This window comes from Cupressus sempervirens, chromosome 5 (assembly GCF_028749045.1).
Source record: "Cupressus sempervirens isolate cs-2001-9-10 chromosome 5, ASM2874904v1, whole genome shotgun sequence".
Lineage (NCBI taxonomy): Eukaryota > Viridiplantae > Streptophyta > Pinopsida > Cupressales > Cupressaceae > Cupressus > Cupressus sempervirens.
In genome coordinates this window covers 569309143-569325042 of record NC_143122.1, presented here as the reverse complement: position 1 = coordinate 569325042, position 15900 = coordinate 569309143, and the positions used below count along the sequence as shown (strand labels likewise).

The 15900-nt window shown below is 34.2% G+C and overlaps 1 non-coding gene across 1 annotated transcript; it reads right to left on the bottom strand.

The window, feature by feature from the left end:
- Window positions 1–1645: 1645 nt before the first annotated feature.
- Window positions 1646–1729, bottom strand: LOC149557204 (small nucleolar RNA SNORD25). The gene has a single exon (XR_016352496.1). It is a non-coding gene; the product is annotated as a small nucleolar RNA SNORD25 (small nucleolar RNA).
- Window positions 1730–15900: the final 14171 nt, after the last annotated feature.

Sequence of the window (15900 nt, the reverse complement as noted above, 5' to 3'; positions counted from 1 at the left end):
AATCTAACATTAAAAAATCTAAGAGAATGTGTTTCCTTCAGCCTCCTCCCTTCTTGTAACTTAATTAGAGCCATTTTTCATCTTAATTCTGACGACTCTCCAATAACAACCTTTCCCTCTTCAATGGCAAATCTCTATTTAAAGGATTTTTCATCTTAATTCTGACGACTCTCCAATGACAACCTTTCCCTCCTCAATGGCAAATCTTAATTTAAAGAAACAATTCTGAAGCAATTCTTTCTAATGCTTGATTATTATTTTGATATATTTGGTATGTGTTTAAAAGGTCTTTTACTATTCTGATGTGCCTTTTCAATGGTGAAAACAAGTGACACTTATTCAATGGTGAAAATAAGGAATTCTTTCTAATGCACAATTTTTTTTCATGTAGATTGATTTGTTTAAAAGGTATTTTCAACTCTAATGTGACTTCAATGGTACATCTATATGCCTAATAACAAATTGTAAATTAAGATAATGAGTGATGTGTTCTTTTATATACATTGGAATATATTTAAAAGGTGCTGAACCGCCAGCTGAATTTTCGCAAGGTAGATCCTTGGGCTTCTGTAATATTCCCCTGCTTATACCTCAACCAAATAAATTATTTTCTCCAGATGTATATGAATTTGAATGCAAAGTTTTAATTTGAATTTCTGATATTTCAGAAATAATGTTACGATTAAATGAGAACAAATATGATTCAAATTGAAATACCAAGCCTCCTGGTACAAATACTATTACAATTGACTGAGACCAGAACTGAATCGAATTGAACCAAGCCTCCTGGTACAATACGTGCATGCAACTAAAGATAAAAACAGAGTACCCTAGACCAAAATGTCAAACAACCACATAAAAAACAGAGACAGACATTAACCCTGATAAACACAAGCCACCTATTTACTGTGACTGTTGTGTCCAATTCTAATAAAACCTGAACCAATTACTGACTCAAAAGGCAACTGTGCAAGGAAAAGATTACACACTTGATAAGCAAAAACAAAATATTTAATAACTGACACTGACGGCATTATCGCATCTGGTTATTTTTACCAAAGCGTTTTTTGTTACTCATTCAAATAAATTTGGACAGGAAATCACAAAAATAGGTAAAAGGGTAGAGAGGAATCAAACGATTAAAAAAGATTTGAAGAAAACTACACGAGAACACCACGACAAAAATTGAACACAAAACAAATAACAACCTGGTAAAGATGGTCAGAAATTCAAAAAACGTAAAGAAGCAGCAGATATCGCTATTTCGTTATCTGGATACCCAATTACATACGGTCTGGGCAGAATATATAGGCGCCATTTAACTCTCACAATATTGCAAGCTTTTCCCTGATCCCGAAACAAAACACATCGGCTCTAGGAAAGAGGCATAAAGACACGCAGCAATATTCGTGATCTCACAAGGCAATCCTGATTTCCAGATATTTAAAGAAAGTATCCCGAGCGAATCAACATGAACAGACACAGACAAAGCACTTTCCATTGAAGAACGATTATTCAACAGGTAAAAATTGTATACTACAGAGCTTCCTACTAACAACAAAAATAGCTAAAATAAAGCGAGGAAAAAATACGGTTTTAGATTCAAAATTTCATCAGAATCGTTGTCAATCTTTGAGAAGTTATGGACAACTCAGCCCCTTAGATGTTCTTTGTGTGCGATCATTTTCGCAGCTATCAAATTTCTGTGTACATTTTCATCACTGTTGTCCATACACCAAACCCTAAACACTACACAAACGCCAGCTAAAAACGGAAAACCTCAAAACTGATAAAAAAAACTTCATTGTTTCATCCCAACGTCCCACTGCTAAATAAAACGTTTGCAGCGGGATAGCGAGGGAGGACAATTGATTTAGCTTCAAGGGAACGAGTCACTCATGCACGGATTAGGCCGGTGACCAGATAAAGAAGCTTAAAACAAACAGAAAAACACAAACAAGAAACTGCTGTGACCTTCGAATTGATCTGTGCAAAACTCACCTTCTTGCTGATGCTCACAACTGTTCGCGAGATCTGTCATTGACAACTTCTGCTTCAATGCATGGAGGGCCGCTGCTTTTAAAGTAGAGTGCACTGTGAGGAAACTCCTAATTTCAAAACCCTAAACCTAAACCTAATATGGGCAAACCGTTCCTATAGCAAGCCATTGCCTGTGCCTTAATTAAACAAATAAAATTTTAATAATATAGGTATCTAACCATTGCTCTCTCCCACTTGGTTACGACTTAAATGATGATTAATCATATAATTAGTTTTTAAGTCAAATTAATAATCTATTTTAGGAATAATAGTTGTATAAATTCATCTCTTCGAAATATGAATGGTTCAAATTTTACACGATCTTTTTGCCGAATTAGAAAAGCTATGACCTAAGCATTATGTAAGTGAACATGAATTTTGTTGTTATTTGACACTCTCATATCATTTTTTGTAGTATAATATTGATGAAAATATATATATATATGTTATAATTAATTTTAAAATTAAAATTATATAATGTTGATAAATGTAAATTAAAATGAATTGAATAATTTGAGACAAATAAATGGGTTGAAATGATCAAGAATGTCTATGATTTTTTAGAAAATGATAGAATGTTTGATTTCAAATCATTTGATTGTTTGAGATGTTGTGATGAACTGTCATGTATTAGATATCGATACTAAATTAATAATCGAATGGCTATAATTATTATATGTAATGCCTTGCCCAAAGATCCTTGGAAACAAGGACAAACATAAACTCACATAATAAAAAATTGTTAAACTAAAGCACAAATACAAACATAGAATAATCAAGAGATCACATTGGAAGACTTAACTTACCAACCAAAGATCCCCAAGCGTTACAAACGCATACATGTTTGGCTATATGCATTAAGAAAACAAGATTCGTTTTAAAACCCAAATATAAGTTCCAAGGTGATTAAACCATACAATTTTGTTTACCAGTCTAAAAAATTAGCACAGTGAAACGACAACCACTTGGACCCAAAAACATTTGATAAGCTTGTTATGCTCTAGAAAGATGCGGGACCCAAAGGGTATCCAAAAGTGCAAATTGCATCTTCTTGAAGCATGAGTGAACATCCAATGTTTGTTATACAACACATCAAGTTGAATGCTCGTGTGAGCTAGACGAGTCACTTTCTAGGCTCGTACAAGACAGCAAACCCTTGTATGAGACTTTGTCATGCTATACAACAGATTACCTCTATCACACAAGAGATTACATTGTTATACAATACTTTGCTCTCACATACGACAACTAGAGGACAACAACACTAAAATGCTTAATAAGAGATTAAAATAAGGAATAACCTCAACATCAAGGAGTACCAAAACCACAAAAATCGAGGAATGAACACTTGAGAACATAGATAAAAGATTAATGAGCCTATCATGTGAAATCATATGCATATTCCTACTCCAAGCTAATATATACCACATCAAGACAAAGCCAAAAGGCACCAAGTACAACATGTGCATAAAGATTACCTAATCCCAAGTAATCCATAAGCATCAAGCAATACAATCAAGGACATCAAACGTGTAAGTCCACCAACACGTCTCTAGTCCATAACAATGATAATAAGACATCCAGATGAAGTAAATACGTGAGCAGGAGAGTACAACTACCCATCTAATACATATATGATGTCACAATGAGGAAACATCACCATAAGATACATCATCTAAACACGATATCAAAGCATCAAAGTATTAACATGAATCAGAAGGAAACATACACAGGAAGCCCAGAGAATCCAAGTGAACATTAAGCTCTGGCCTCAAAACTAGAAGCAGATTATCTTTGTTCACCGATCCTTAGTGTTGAGATAATGGGTGTTGCACACATTGCATAATATTGTTATTTTATTATTTTATTTTTATTATGTAATGTTGTACCTAGATGGACGTGCAACATGTAAAGATTTCCATGGAATATTCTTGATAAGTTGTATTGTAACATTGTGATAATATTTTATGTAATTATTTAATATTGGGGAAAAGAATTAAATGCCCAATATTAAATGTGGGGTCAGTGGGTTAGGTAGCACATGGTTTTAGCACATGGTTTATGTAATACCACTTGGTGGTTTTGTGGGACTTGCTACTATATAAGCAGCCACAAGGGTAGTTGTTGTATAGAGAGAGAGTGACAAGGAGAAGACAAAAGGCAAGAGTCGAGCGGGACAAGGCTTGACAGGTTAGCCAAGGGAGCATTTGTGAAGGTTGAAAGCATGGCATGGGATGTGTGGATTCATGCTTGTTCACATAGTTTGCTCGGTTGTGGCTATGGCCATGAAGGCTTCCATGGTTGTATCGCAATGGTATTTTTTTTGCTAAATAATACAGGGTGATGGATGCTTTTGGAGGCTGGGTTTTCCCTCAATGAGGGTTTCCCAAGGTATATCTTGTGTCACAATTTTGTGGGTATGTTGTCTATTCTCTTGCATGTGGATTTTAATTTCGTGTTTATTTCATATCTATTACGGGTTATGTGGAAACGGTTATATTTTTTGTTGCCAAGTTTCCTTACACTTAGTAGTGGTATAGGTAGTTATGCCTCTCAACCACATCGTGCCCTAGGGCCCACACCCATTATGTTGATGGAGAAAATGACCCAACCATAATCACATAAGATAGTCACCACAACTACATTAAGGACCATTTTTGATGGTCATTTATCGCATAGGTCAATGGAAGTCATTGGAATACCGACATGAACAATCATCATTGGACGACCATCAAAATTTTTTATGGAGCATGAAGTTGTCAAAATTCTAACTGCAAGACTAACCATCATAAATAAGAGATCATTGGAATACCGATGCCAAATGTTGTTGATAGAGCATGCGGAAGTGAAAGTCATGAAAGCAACTTGACCGAGAAGGATGTTATCGTGGATATGGAACCCTCATCGAAAACCCCATCAGTGGTTATCAGTATTCTGATGATAAGCAATTGAATATACTGACAAGGATGTCATTAGGTGTATGGCATCCTCATCTGAGCAAACATAAAAAATTATTTTGATTAAGTAAAAACAGGTTTTGATAGGACCCGAAACCTTTTACAAAGAGTAAGTCAAATAAGCATGAAGCGACCAAAAGAAGCTATGCATCAGCAACCCTAGAAGAAATAACCTGAAACAAATAACCCTTTAACTAAATGGATGAACAATAGAGATAACAAAAAAATGCAAACATCAAAAATTGTTGACACGTCATAAAAATTCCAATGACATGTGCATAGTATAATTGTGTCAGACAAATGATTTGGTAGTTAGCGATTTGCATTTTGGTAATGGTGTAGTATTCTCTCATTATAAACCATTTTTTGAAGTTTGACTTAAAATTGTAGAAATGCTCTAAATAAATGCATTAATGATTGGATGAGGATTGTTGATTGTACAAGTGGTAAATATCTAGCTCAAGGTCATAGGATTGGAATGAGAATCAAGTTAAATATATTTATGCAAGAGGTTGGCACAATTTTGTCAATCTATTGTGTAAATGCCTTTAAGTTGATTCTCATTCTAATAATGTGACCTTAAGCCTAATATTTGCCACGTGTATAGTCAACACTCCTCATCTAATCATTTGTGCATTATTTTAGAATATTTGTGCATTTTTTAAGTCAACAATTTTTTAAACAGTTTATGGCGGGAGAATTTCATACCACTACCAACATGGAACTCATTAGCTAACAAATCATTTGCCTGACACAATTATAATATGCACAGGTCATTGGACTTCCAACAAAGAGCACTAGCATGATCTACAAGTTCAAAGAATATAGAATAATAAGAAATATGAAAGTATTATAGATGTATTAACATTTTCATCATAGAAAAAGGAGGTCCATGTTAATGATGTTCTAGTTATACTAAAAAGGTGTTGTTATTATGATTATGAAAAGGGTAAATGGATGCTTCCACGAGACATAATAGTATGTACATTGTATTACCAACTACAATTAGGTATGTAAATGGTTTCCTAAGAGAAATCTGATGCAAGAACCAATCAGTTGCCAAAAGTTACAAAGAACCTTTAAAACAAGTATTTTTCCTGGGCATAAAATATACTACTCATCAAAGTTACTATAACTGCACACCAAAATAATACATATAAAAAATCCCCTAATAAGTGTTATGAGAGTTTTGGAATGTGGAATTCAAATCAGCTCATAACAAAAGACTCAACTTGGATCCTTGGGAAAAAATCATATTTTACTTCATTTTATTTTTTCACCAATAGAATTTTAAGCGTGCTTTCTCTATAACAAGTCATTGTGGAGTTTGAACTATATTTACTAAATTTACTTGTGGACATTTTCTCCCATAGTGGGTTTATAACATAAACATTATTTTATTCTTGCATTCTCTAATCTTGATGATGGATCACAAAGTGTGATCCAAAATGTTGATGCTAAAACTGTTAGAGTAAAAGGTTAATTTAATTTAATTTATTAAATTACATTTACTCCCTTCTTAAGATTTCATTTTATGCACTTGCATTTTCATTTAATAATTAATTAGTAATTATTAAATGTCATTTACCTCTTAGGGTTTCCTTTTTAGGTTTTTGATCTCCTTCATAAGGATTGATCAGTTGTAAATTTATTCATTTTGTTTTACACAAGTAAATACAAATTCTTGTTTATTGAGCAAACCCTTCTCTCTTTGCATTTCTTACTTCCTTGTAATAGGTTATTTGCATGTAGGATATCAGGGATCTATGGATTTGTTTATTATCAAATCCTAAATGGTATTAGAGCCTTGCCTACGGCTACGTATTCTTGTTTGAAGAAAAAGAAGAATGAGGGTTCGACAGAATAGATCTAGCTTTTTTTTTGGGTATTTTCTATGAAAATAGGGGGTGTTTAATTTTTGGAGCACTTTGAGGCCAAACAAACCTCGCGGTTGGCTTTAGAAGACGTCAAAACCCCTATTTTCATACAACAATTGTTGATTTTGGACACTAGGCAAATCTAAGGCAAAACCTTTTTGCCTACCAAGGTCATACGACCCTCTACATACATTCTAAGGCCATTTTTTAAAATCAAAATTGCATTTAAAAAAAATATGTTGCATTATAAAAAGATGTGCCACTCAAGCACTGTCGTCGTCGGCCACTCATTGACCGACCTCCACCACTAACCTACGCTCTTTTTTCTTTTTTTTGGGTCAGGGGGAGGGGGAGGGCGCAAGTTTTAGCCCCTTTTTCAAAAATTTTAAAGGGTTGCAATTTTCTTTTGCTATACAGAGGCTCTAGCAATCTTTTTGCTCTAACTTGAGCATATGAGGGTTTTTTTTAAATCTAAAAGAAGTGTTGGAAAGCTGATTCAGAGACAGAGACGATGACAATGGTATAGTTTGGAATTTTTTTCCAATTTGGTACATGTTTTTTCACTTGAAGTTAGATGATGCTTTCTATCTTCCAAGGGATGTAACTTGCTCGTTTTAGCTTCATTTTTTGATCTGAAAAAAGTGTTGAAAAGCTCTTCTCAAGCCCTATCTAGATTATTTATTATTTTTATCAGTATTTCTCAAAGGTACATGTGATAGTCAATTGAAGTCCTTTTTTCTCTCTTCTTGTTTACATGTTCCTTCTAGCAGCTGGGGTTTGATTTTTTAAATTGTGGGGGTTGTTTTCTATTATTGTTTTTGTTATTTACATCAATAAACCAAAAAAAAAATCAAAAAAAAATTCAACACCTTTAAAAACAATGGTCGAGACCTCTTATTCTCTAGAACTTCTGACCCCTCATAACTATCACACATGAAAGTCCTTGATGACACAACTTCTCTAGTCAAAAGGGTTGTGGTCTTGTTTAGATGCAGTGTAACTAGTTTTACAGAGGCCTTTTGAGGTCATGCAAAACAGGAACAAGATGGATGAGGCAATGGGGTCAATTTCTTTACAGGTATTCAATAGTCTACAATTTCATCTTGAAGGGTGCACTACCCTTCTAGCTATGTGGACCAAGCTTGATGGCTTGTTTGGTACAGTGAATGAGTTTGGGGTACTTCAGCTTGAGGCAAAGCTTACCTCTCTTGTACCAAATTATTTTCCATCCATTGAGGACTTCTTGATGAAGTTCAAACAACAGAGATCTTTATTGCAAGGTTATGGGAAAACCAAGACTGACAATAAGTGCATTTACCTAATTCTTTCTAAGCTTCATGGAAACTTTCAGATTTTTGTTTCTACCTTCTATTCCACCAAAGATGCTTTGGGTAATAATTTACCATGTCATCCTCTGAGATTTTTTATAATTATTTGACTTAAGAGCAAGCCAAGCTCTCTCAGTTTGATTCTCGAACTGCCTCACTGACTTATGCATTGGTACCTCGGCCATCTTCTAGGCTGAAGGAGAAGAAATAGAAGTCACATCTTATAGAGTCTCATATTGATTCTACCCCTCACATCACATTAGGCCCACCTCCTCCTAAGGGAGATAAACTAAAGCCAAAAATATTGAAGTGTGCTTATTGTAATAAGCCCAATCATGATGAGTCAAATTGCTATGAGAAGAAGTTAGATGGTTATGCCAATTAGGTTTCAGATTTGACAACTCTCCTTCAGAAGAGCAACATTGATGTTCCTTCTACTTCTCACAGATCTTCATCATCATCATTTCAGTTAGATGGTAAAGATATAGGAAAGGGTCATGCACAATGTGCAATTACTACTCCACCCTCTTCTAGATGGTTATTGGATTCAGGTGCTTCACACCATATGGCATATTCTTAGGATTTGTTCTCTTCTTTTGAGGCTTCTCCTACTACACACATTTTGATGGGGAACAACATTGTTATGACTATATGTGGGAAAGGTTATATCTTTGTGTTATTAATGATGATACATTTCATGATGTACTTTGTGTTCCATCTTTGTCCTCTAACCTGCTCTCTATCTATTAGATTACACACAATGGGACAGGGAAGATAGTTGAGTTTACACAAGATTCAGTGCACATCAGAGATAGTAAGACATGTAATATTGTTGCTACATGGATTATTGATCACTCTTTTTGCCTAAACTCTTTCTCTCGTTTTGGTTCACCATCTCCACTATAGGAGACTCACTCTCCTTCATGAGAGACTACTAAGTTGAAGTCAAGTCACTTTAATTTATGTGGTGTTCCTAATATCAATGTTGTGACTTCTACACCTCCACCTCCTATTCAAATTCCATCCATTGCATAGGATTACTCTTTAGCATTGCATATCATTGCAGCTCCAGTCATCAAGCCACCTACTGTAGTTATTGAAGATATATCAAAGGACTCACATCTCCTCTTAGATGATAGATTCAACACACCTATTATCCCACCTCCATTGGAGATTCCATTTTAGGATTCTCATGCATTCTCCTTTGAGCATCATCTAGGACTTCCAACTTCTCCTTACATTCAGGGGTTTCAACCTCCTTGTCCGCTACTTTTGTTTCTTTAAGATTGGAGCCACATTGGTATGCTCATTGACAGGGGAGTTCTTCCATTTTGTGTGTGTGTGTGGGGGGGGGGTGTATGGAGTCTCAAGCCTCTATCATGGGGAGTTTCATTGTACTTATGGTGTTGAGAGTGTCTCTTGAGACATATCATTTGTATTTATTTTTCTTTGCTATCTCTTTTACAAGTAGGGTTTTTCCCACATGGTTTTCCCTATTTCTTCATTTCATAAAGATTTGGTTGTGATTGGGTACCTCATTAGGCCTTGTTACTAAGACCCACGTTTTGCTTTCAACATTGTAGTTTCCTTACTTTTTCATGCATTGTTTGTAGCTACGTTGTTGCTCATCTTAAGGGGGTGTTAGAGTATAAGGTTAATTTAATTTCATTTATTAAATTAATTTTACTCCCTTCTTAAGATTTGTCTTTATGCACTTGCATTTCTATTTAATAATTAATTAGTAGTTATTAAATGGCATTTACCTTGTAGGGTTTTCCTTTTAGATTTTTGATCTCCTTTGTAAGGATTGATTGATGTAAATTTATTCATTCTGTTTTGCACAAGTAAATATAATCTTCTTGTTTATTGAGAAAACCCTTCTCTCTCTGCCTTTCTTACTTCCTTGTAATAGGTTATTTGCATGCAATATAGCTAGGGATTTGTGTATTTGTTCGTTATTAAATCCTACAAAAATAACTTATACAATCGAATCCAGAAATCAAATTACACTATTCTTGAAATAGTTTCTTTCCATTTAACTTTTAAAGTTGTTATCTCATTTTATACATGTATTTCATTTCCAACACTGTGTCAAATAAAGCAACATATGCAAGTTGATTTTATAAGTAGAACAACATTTCATAAGACTTATGAATGAATATGTAAGCTAATTTTAAAAATTACAATACCACTGGCTAAATAATTGAAGACAAAATCATAAAACTTATAGACGAATAACATATTTTGGATTTACTTCATCATCTATTCTTAATGGAGCCTTGTGTAGTCAATCAACAACAAAGACTTCAAATTCTATTTTAAATGATAGATTAAAAATCCCTAGAAGCGACACCCATTAGAAGTGTATTGATTCTCATTTTTTTCTCTCTCAATTCACATAATTGGAAGAAATTATTGTGGAAATTACTCATTTTTTGTGTTTGCAAATTGTAGTTACAAGTGATAAAGTTACATACCTTTGATTTTGGGTGCACAAATAGTGGATGCAAATAGTTGATTAACTAGGATAGTACAAATGTTGAAGCCAAAAAAATTGCTACTCTGTAATAGAAACCCATACAAAAGACCAATCATTAAATGATAAACCAAGAAAATTTGAAATGCATAATAAAGATATGTAAAATATCAATAATAAGGAGAGAAACACACCTTAAACTAATAAGATTCCATGGCAAAGGAGATGTCAAAATGAGGTGAGTGTAGAGTCCACTACATTAGAGGGAAAAAGATGAGGAAGAGGAAAATGAATATTTTCTAATAAAGAAAAGTATATTAGGAAGAAAATTGTTTGTAGTAGGATTATTTGAAACAACAATATCTTACTGAATTGTAGAGGAACAAACATAAATATTCTTGTTAATTGTATTCAATGCATTATTTATGTGTATCTTTTGTATGATTTCATATAATGTATAAGGCTATTCTCAATGTGCCTACTTGTAGAGACATATGCTTGAAGATGAAGTAAGAGATAAATAAGTAAAATGGATAAATGAGTACTATTGGTATAACACAAGTTAGTTTTTAGGTAGAAATTTATGTGATTGTGCAACCTTATTATACTTGTAGTAGTTGGCTAAGGTGATGAACACCCCTAGGTTGAGTGGAGTCAAAGAAGCTAGAAGCTAGTAAAAGTAATCTAAATGAGCTTTATTTAAGTTATTTGCAAGCCAACATTGCTTCTGCTTTTTGCAAGTAACATTCTCAATGACCAAAATTAGGAAACCACTGGGGAAACTACTAACTTCTATAACACTCATAGAAATATAAATACCCAAGCTTTTCATTATTCTGGCATTTTATTACAAAAGTATTCTTACATTCTTACTACTGTAAAACACATTAGCCATGTACAAAAGTACATAATATGGAAGTAGTAAAAAAAAGCTCATTGGGACTATTGCATAGGGATCATCTACCAATCCATTATCCTTTGCTACCTTGATCCTTTTCATTTATATAGATGTAACAAAAATCATTAAAAGTGCAGAGAAAACATTTTGGTGCCTATCCATTGGAGCAATGTTATACCTCCTTGTTCCCAAATAATCTTCTTGCAATGGGCACAAAGATGCAATCATAGACAAGGACCAACAACATAATAGATATGTTAGCAAAAATTTGCATACTTACAGAAGGGATCATAAAGTGTTGACCAATTTTTCTATCTATTCTACTTCCCTGCTATATGAAAAATATTGGTGACTATGCAAACACAATACCATACATCAAACATGTAATCCAAATGGGTAACATCTTGGGTTTACCACAGGTTATTTGTGGTTGTTCACTATTTTCTGAGTTTCTTGACGATTTAAATTTTATTAATACATTGAGTAGAGAAATACACAATTTTTCTTGAATTCAAATTCCTATTGTTGTAAATAGTAAGGCATTTTATTAAGTTTTGAATAGGAAAAATTACGAATTTGTGTTGACTATTGTTGAACAAAGAAGGAAGACAACTTTGTTTATTTTGAAAGTCACCATGAGCAACTAGACTCCCCCACTTTATGTATTCATTATGGCTCATGGGAGGAGTCTAGTGTTTTAATATACCTCTATGGTGTTGATTAGATTACAGGAGAAGCCAAGGTAAAAGGAATGGTGGGCACAACTGGACTATGAATGATGAAAAAGGATTTGGGTGAGCAACACCAGTTATAGGTTTGTGAGTTTTTACTGAACAAGGATCACTTTTTATGTTGGAGTATGTTCATGTAAGTCCATTTGAAGGTGTGGAATCCATTAGCTAGGTTAGAGCCCCTAAAAGTGAGGGTTTGGTGAATACAAGGCTAGATGAGCATGGCACCTCCTAGAAACTTGAAAATTTGTTGATTCACATCATAACTCAAGACTATTTCACCTTTTTGAAGTTTGGGTATGATTGGTCATAGGAGTCACTTCACAAATGGAGACTAATTCAACTTAATTTTGGAGTTGTAGCATGGTGGATCTATGTATTGGTCCAAAGGAACCCATGTTGAATTTGGGATATGTTGTGTAACTAGGAAAAGAGTATGAGAAACTGTATTTTTTTTGTAAAGTCGTTTGGAAAACTTTGAAGAAATTTATTGATTACCCAATTAACAAGGCTACTAGGAGTAGGTCTAGCCAGAGCAGTTTGGTCTTGGGGCTAAAACACTACCAAGTATGGCTAGTGAACTTAAATTTAGGACATTTGAAGTATGTTGGGACACTTAGAAAGATTAAAGTCAACATTTGAACTTGGAACCAAACACTGGTTCAGTCAAAGGAGTAAGATTTGTGCCGAAGGATAAGAGTGAATTTTGAAACCAGAATTGTTGTTAGGTGAATCATGTGTAGAAGGTTAAAAGGAAGTATACTTGTTCAAAACTTGGTTGATGTAGTTAGAGTTGGTATGATCCCTGATGAGCAGAAATATTTGAAAGGAAGTTGACAAATGATCTTGGGAGGTAAGATGATGCTGACATGATGATGGTAGAGGGCAAATACAATGTAAAGGTGGATCTATGATGTGGAATGATCCTTTTAAGGATCTTGTGATGTTTGGAGAGTTTATTGGAGGTCTGTTGCAAACATGTCTTAGAATCAATGAGTGGTGATATGAGAGTTTGATCTAGATGTGATCAAAGTTTGGGAAGGTGATTGACTCGCAGAGAATAGTTTATCTTAGGAGTAATTGAGCATTGATAGGTCTAAGAATGAGAATGGATGGATCTAGTATATTATTGAGCTTCACTTTGTTTCAAAAATAGTTTACTATTATCTTCTTAATAGGGGCAACCATGTGAAGGTGGAAGCTCAACAACCCTGCCCCCCCAACATAACTCTAAATTCTTTGTTAACATCTAGCATTCATTCATTCTTTCATCCATTAATAAATTATAACATTCATTCATTATCACATGAAGTAAAAATAATTATGAGCAACCATAAAGTAATCTTATAATACCTAAAGCTAACATCTAAAATTTATTAACATTGGCACATAAACACATAACATTCATTAACATTAAAAAATATTAGCATATAAAAGATTCAATAACATTCATTAACACTCAATATCAAAAACATTTGAATGGAGTTGTTGGGCAGGAAGGGTAGGAGTGTGGATGTAGGGCATGGTGATGGAGATTCAACCTACAATATGGAAGGAATCGAGGAGGAATCAACAGATGGTAAGGACAAAAATTTAGAGAGGGAATCACAGAAGGCACATAATGTTTCTCTCTAGAGTTTCGCTAACCAAAGTAAAGTTGGGGACCCACTTCAACAAAATAGAGGAGACAATTTGTAACAACACTTGGTCAATTAGGAGTTCAAGGTTCCACATGAATCCAACCTGAAAGATAAAGTAGGAGAGGTTGAGGGGAGAAAATGGTCATCACTTTTTGGTAAAAATCCTGTGGGTAAGTCATCTTTCCCCTATTACTTTGAAATCTTGCTAGGAGAAAGGTGAGTTCCAAATATTTATGTTGGACCCCATTTTTTATTTATTTATTTCATATATGGACTTGTCTCATCTTAAAATAGAAGCACTTCTATGTTAAGAGTGTTTAGCCCTCTGAGTAAGTGGTTTGGGGTCATGTCAAGCACCTTGAATGGGTCTTTGCATGGATATGGTAGTTTGCCCCTGTTCTACTTCTCTTTCTCCATTTCTAACTTATTTCTAACAACCTGCTATGTGAAACTGAGAACTTTGACTTCTAGGTCAAGGATGACTTGGTAGGTCAAGGTCGACCTCGAACCTAACCTAGTTCATGGATGACCTCGACCCTGACCTAGGGCAGGGTCAACCTCATCCTTGACCCTAGGTTCATGTTTCAATTTCTAGTAGTTTCGAGACATCAGGCTTTGGAAAGTTTATTTTCCCACTTCTAAGTCAGTTGTTTCAGGTTTCAAAATGGTAGACTCTTAAATTACATTTAAAATAGGTCTAATCCTATGGGTTAAGGTTAAATGGGATTTGATGCTCCTATGTTAGCCTTCTCTAGGAGTTTGTACTAGAGTGCCTCTTGTGTTTGCAGTCTATACCTTATCTATTTTGATTTGAGAGATACTTGATACTCTTATTATTATTTGTATTTTGAGATGACCTAAGGGTCGGATGTTATACTTTGATTCAGTACCATAGATGCTTACTGCTATGTTGTTTAGTTTATCATATTTGCATATTGATGCCATTTTGAGACGACAATAGATCTACAATGATATATGATTATCTGGTGTTTGGACATACTTTCTGATTATGTTATGTGATGAATTTTTTGCTATGGTTATTTACTTCATTCTTGTATCCTTACGCTTTATGCGAACATGAGTGATGCAAATGGATTAATTAGGTATTTAATGTATTTTTCTTCGATTACGATATTATATGCAATTGCACTTGATCGTGTGTTTTAGTGTGTAAAAATTATATCCCTAGCAATGGCACATGGAGTTAGTGATTCAACTATTCATATTTGCCAACATCATCCCTATATGGTAGATGTATCCTTATTTTAAATTGTTTGAATTAAAACCTTTCAGTTATTATTAAATCTAAACTCATTTGCATTATGTGATCAGACCAATAAGCATGTCTGTGCATTTAGAGGTTCGCATGTTGCGAATTTTTTTTAAGTGATGTTCTGTGATTTTGAGTTTTCAGGCTTTAAATCTTTTCGGATTTAATTTCTAGTATCTTTTCCTTAGGTGAATTCTTGTTATGGAGAATAACCTATTTTCATTTAGGTCGATTCAGAGTCTAGCTAGTCTAACTAGCTATGTGCCCTAATTGACTATGCACTCGAAAAGTGGATAAGTATTAAAAAGAGTTTTTATTATTCACTTCTCACTTTTTGAAAAGAGAAATTTGAGAGCTTTTCTAAAATCCTCTTCCTGAAGGATTGGATTTCTGTTTGTTTTGGGAGCTATGAGCATGGGTTTTTTGCGAAATCAAACTCGTTGGATCTAACTCAGGGAGTTCTTGCTTTGCCGTCACTTTCAATAGTTTTGGCGAGATATTTATTTTATTCTGTAGGTTTCGATTTCTACCCATTTTCTATCAGGTAGTGCCTTCCCATTTTATTGTTTTCACTCTGTTTCAACTTCTGTTTCTTGTAGTAGTATGTTAGGAGGTTGAAAACTATTGTTCCCCTTTGTTTCTATTTGTTGGTTCTGCCCAGTTGGTTGAGTATGAATGTTTTT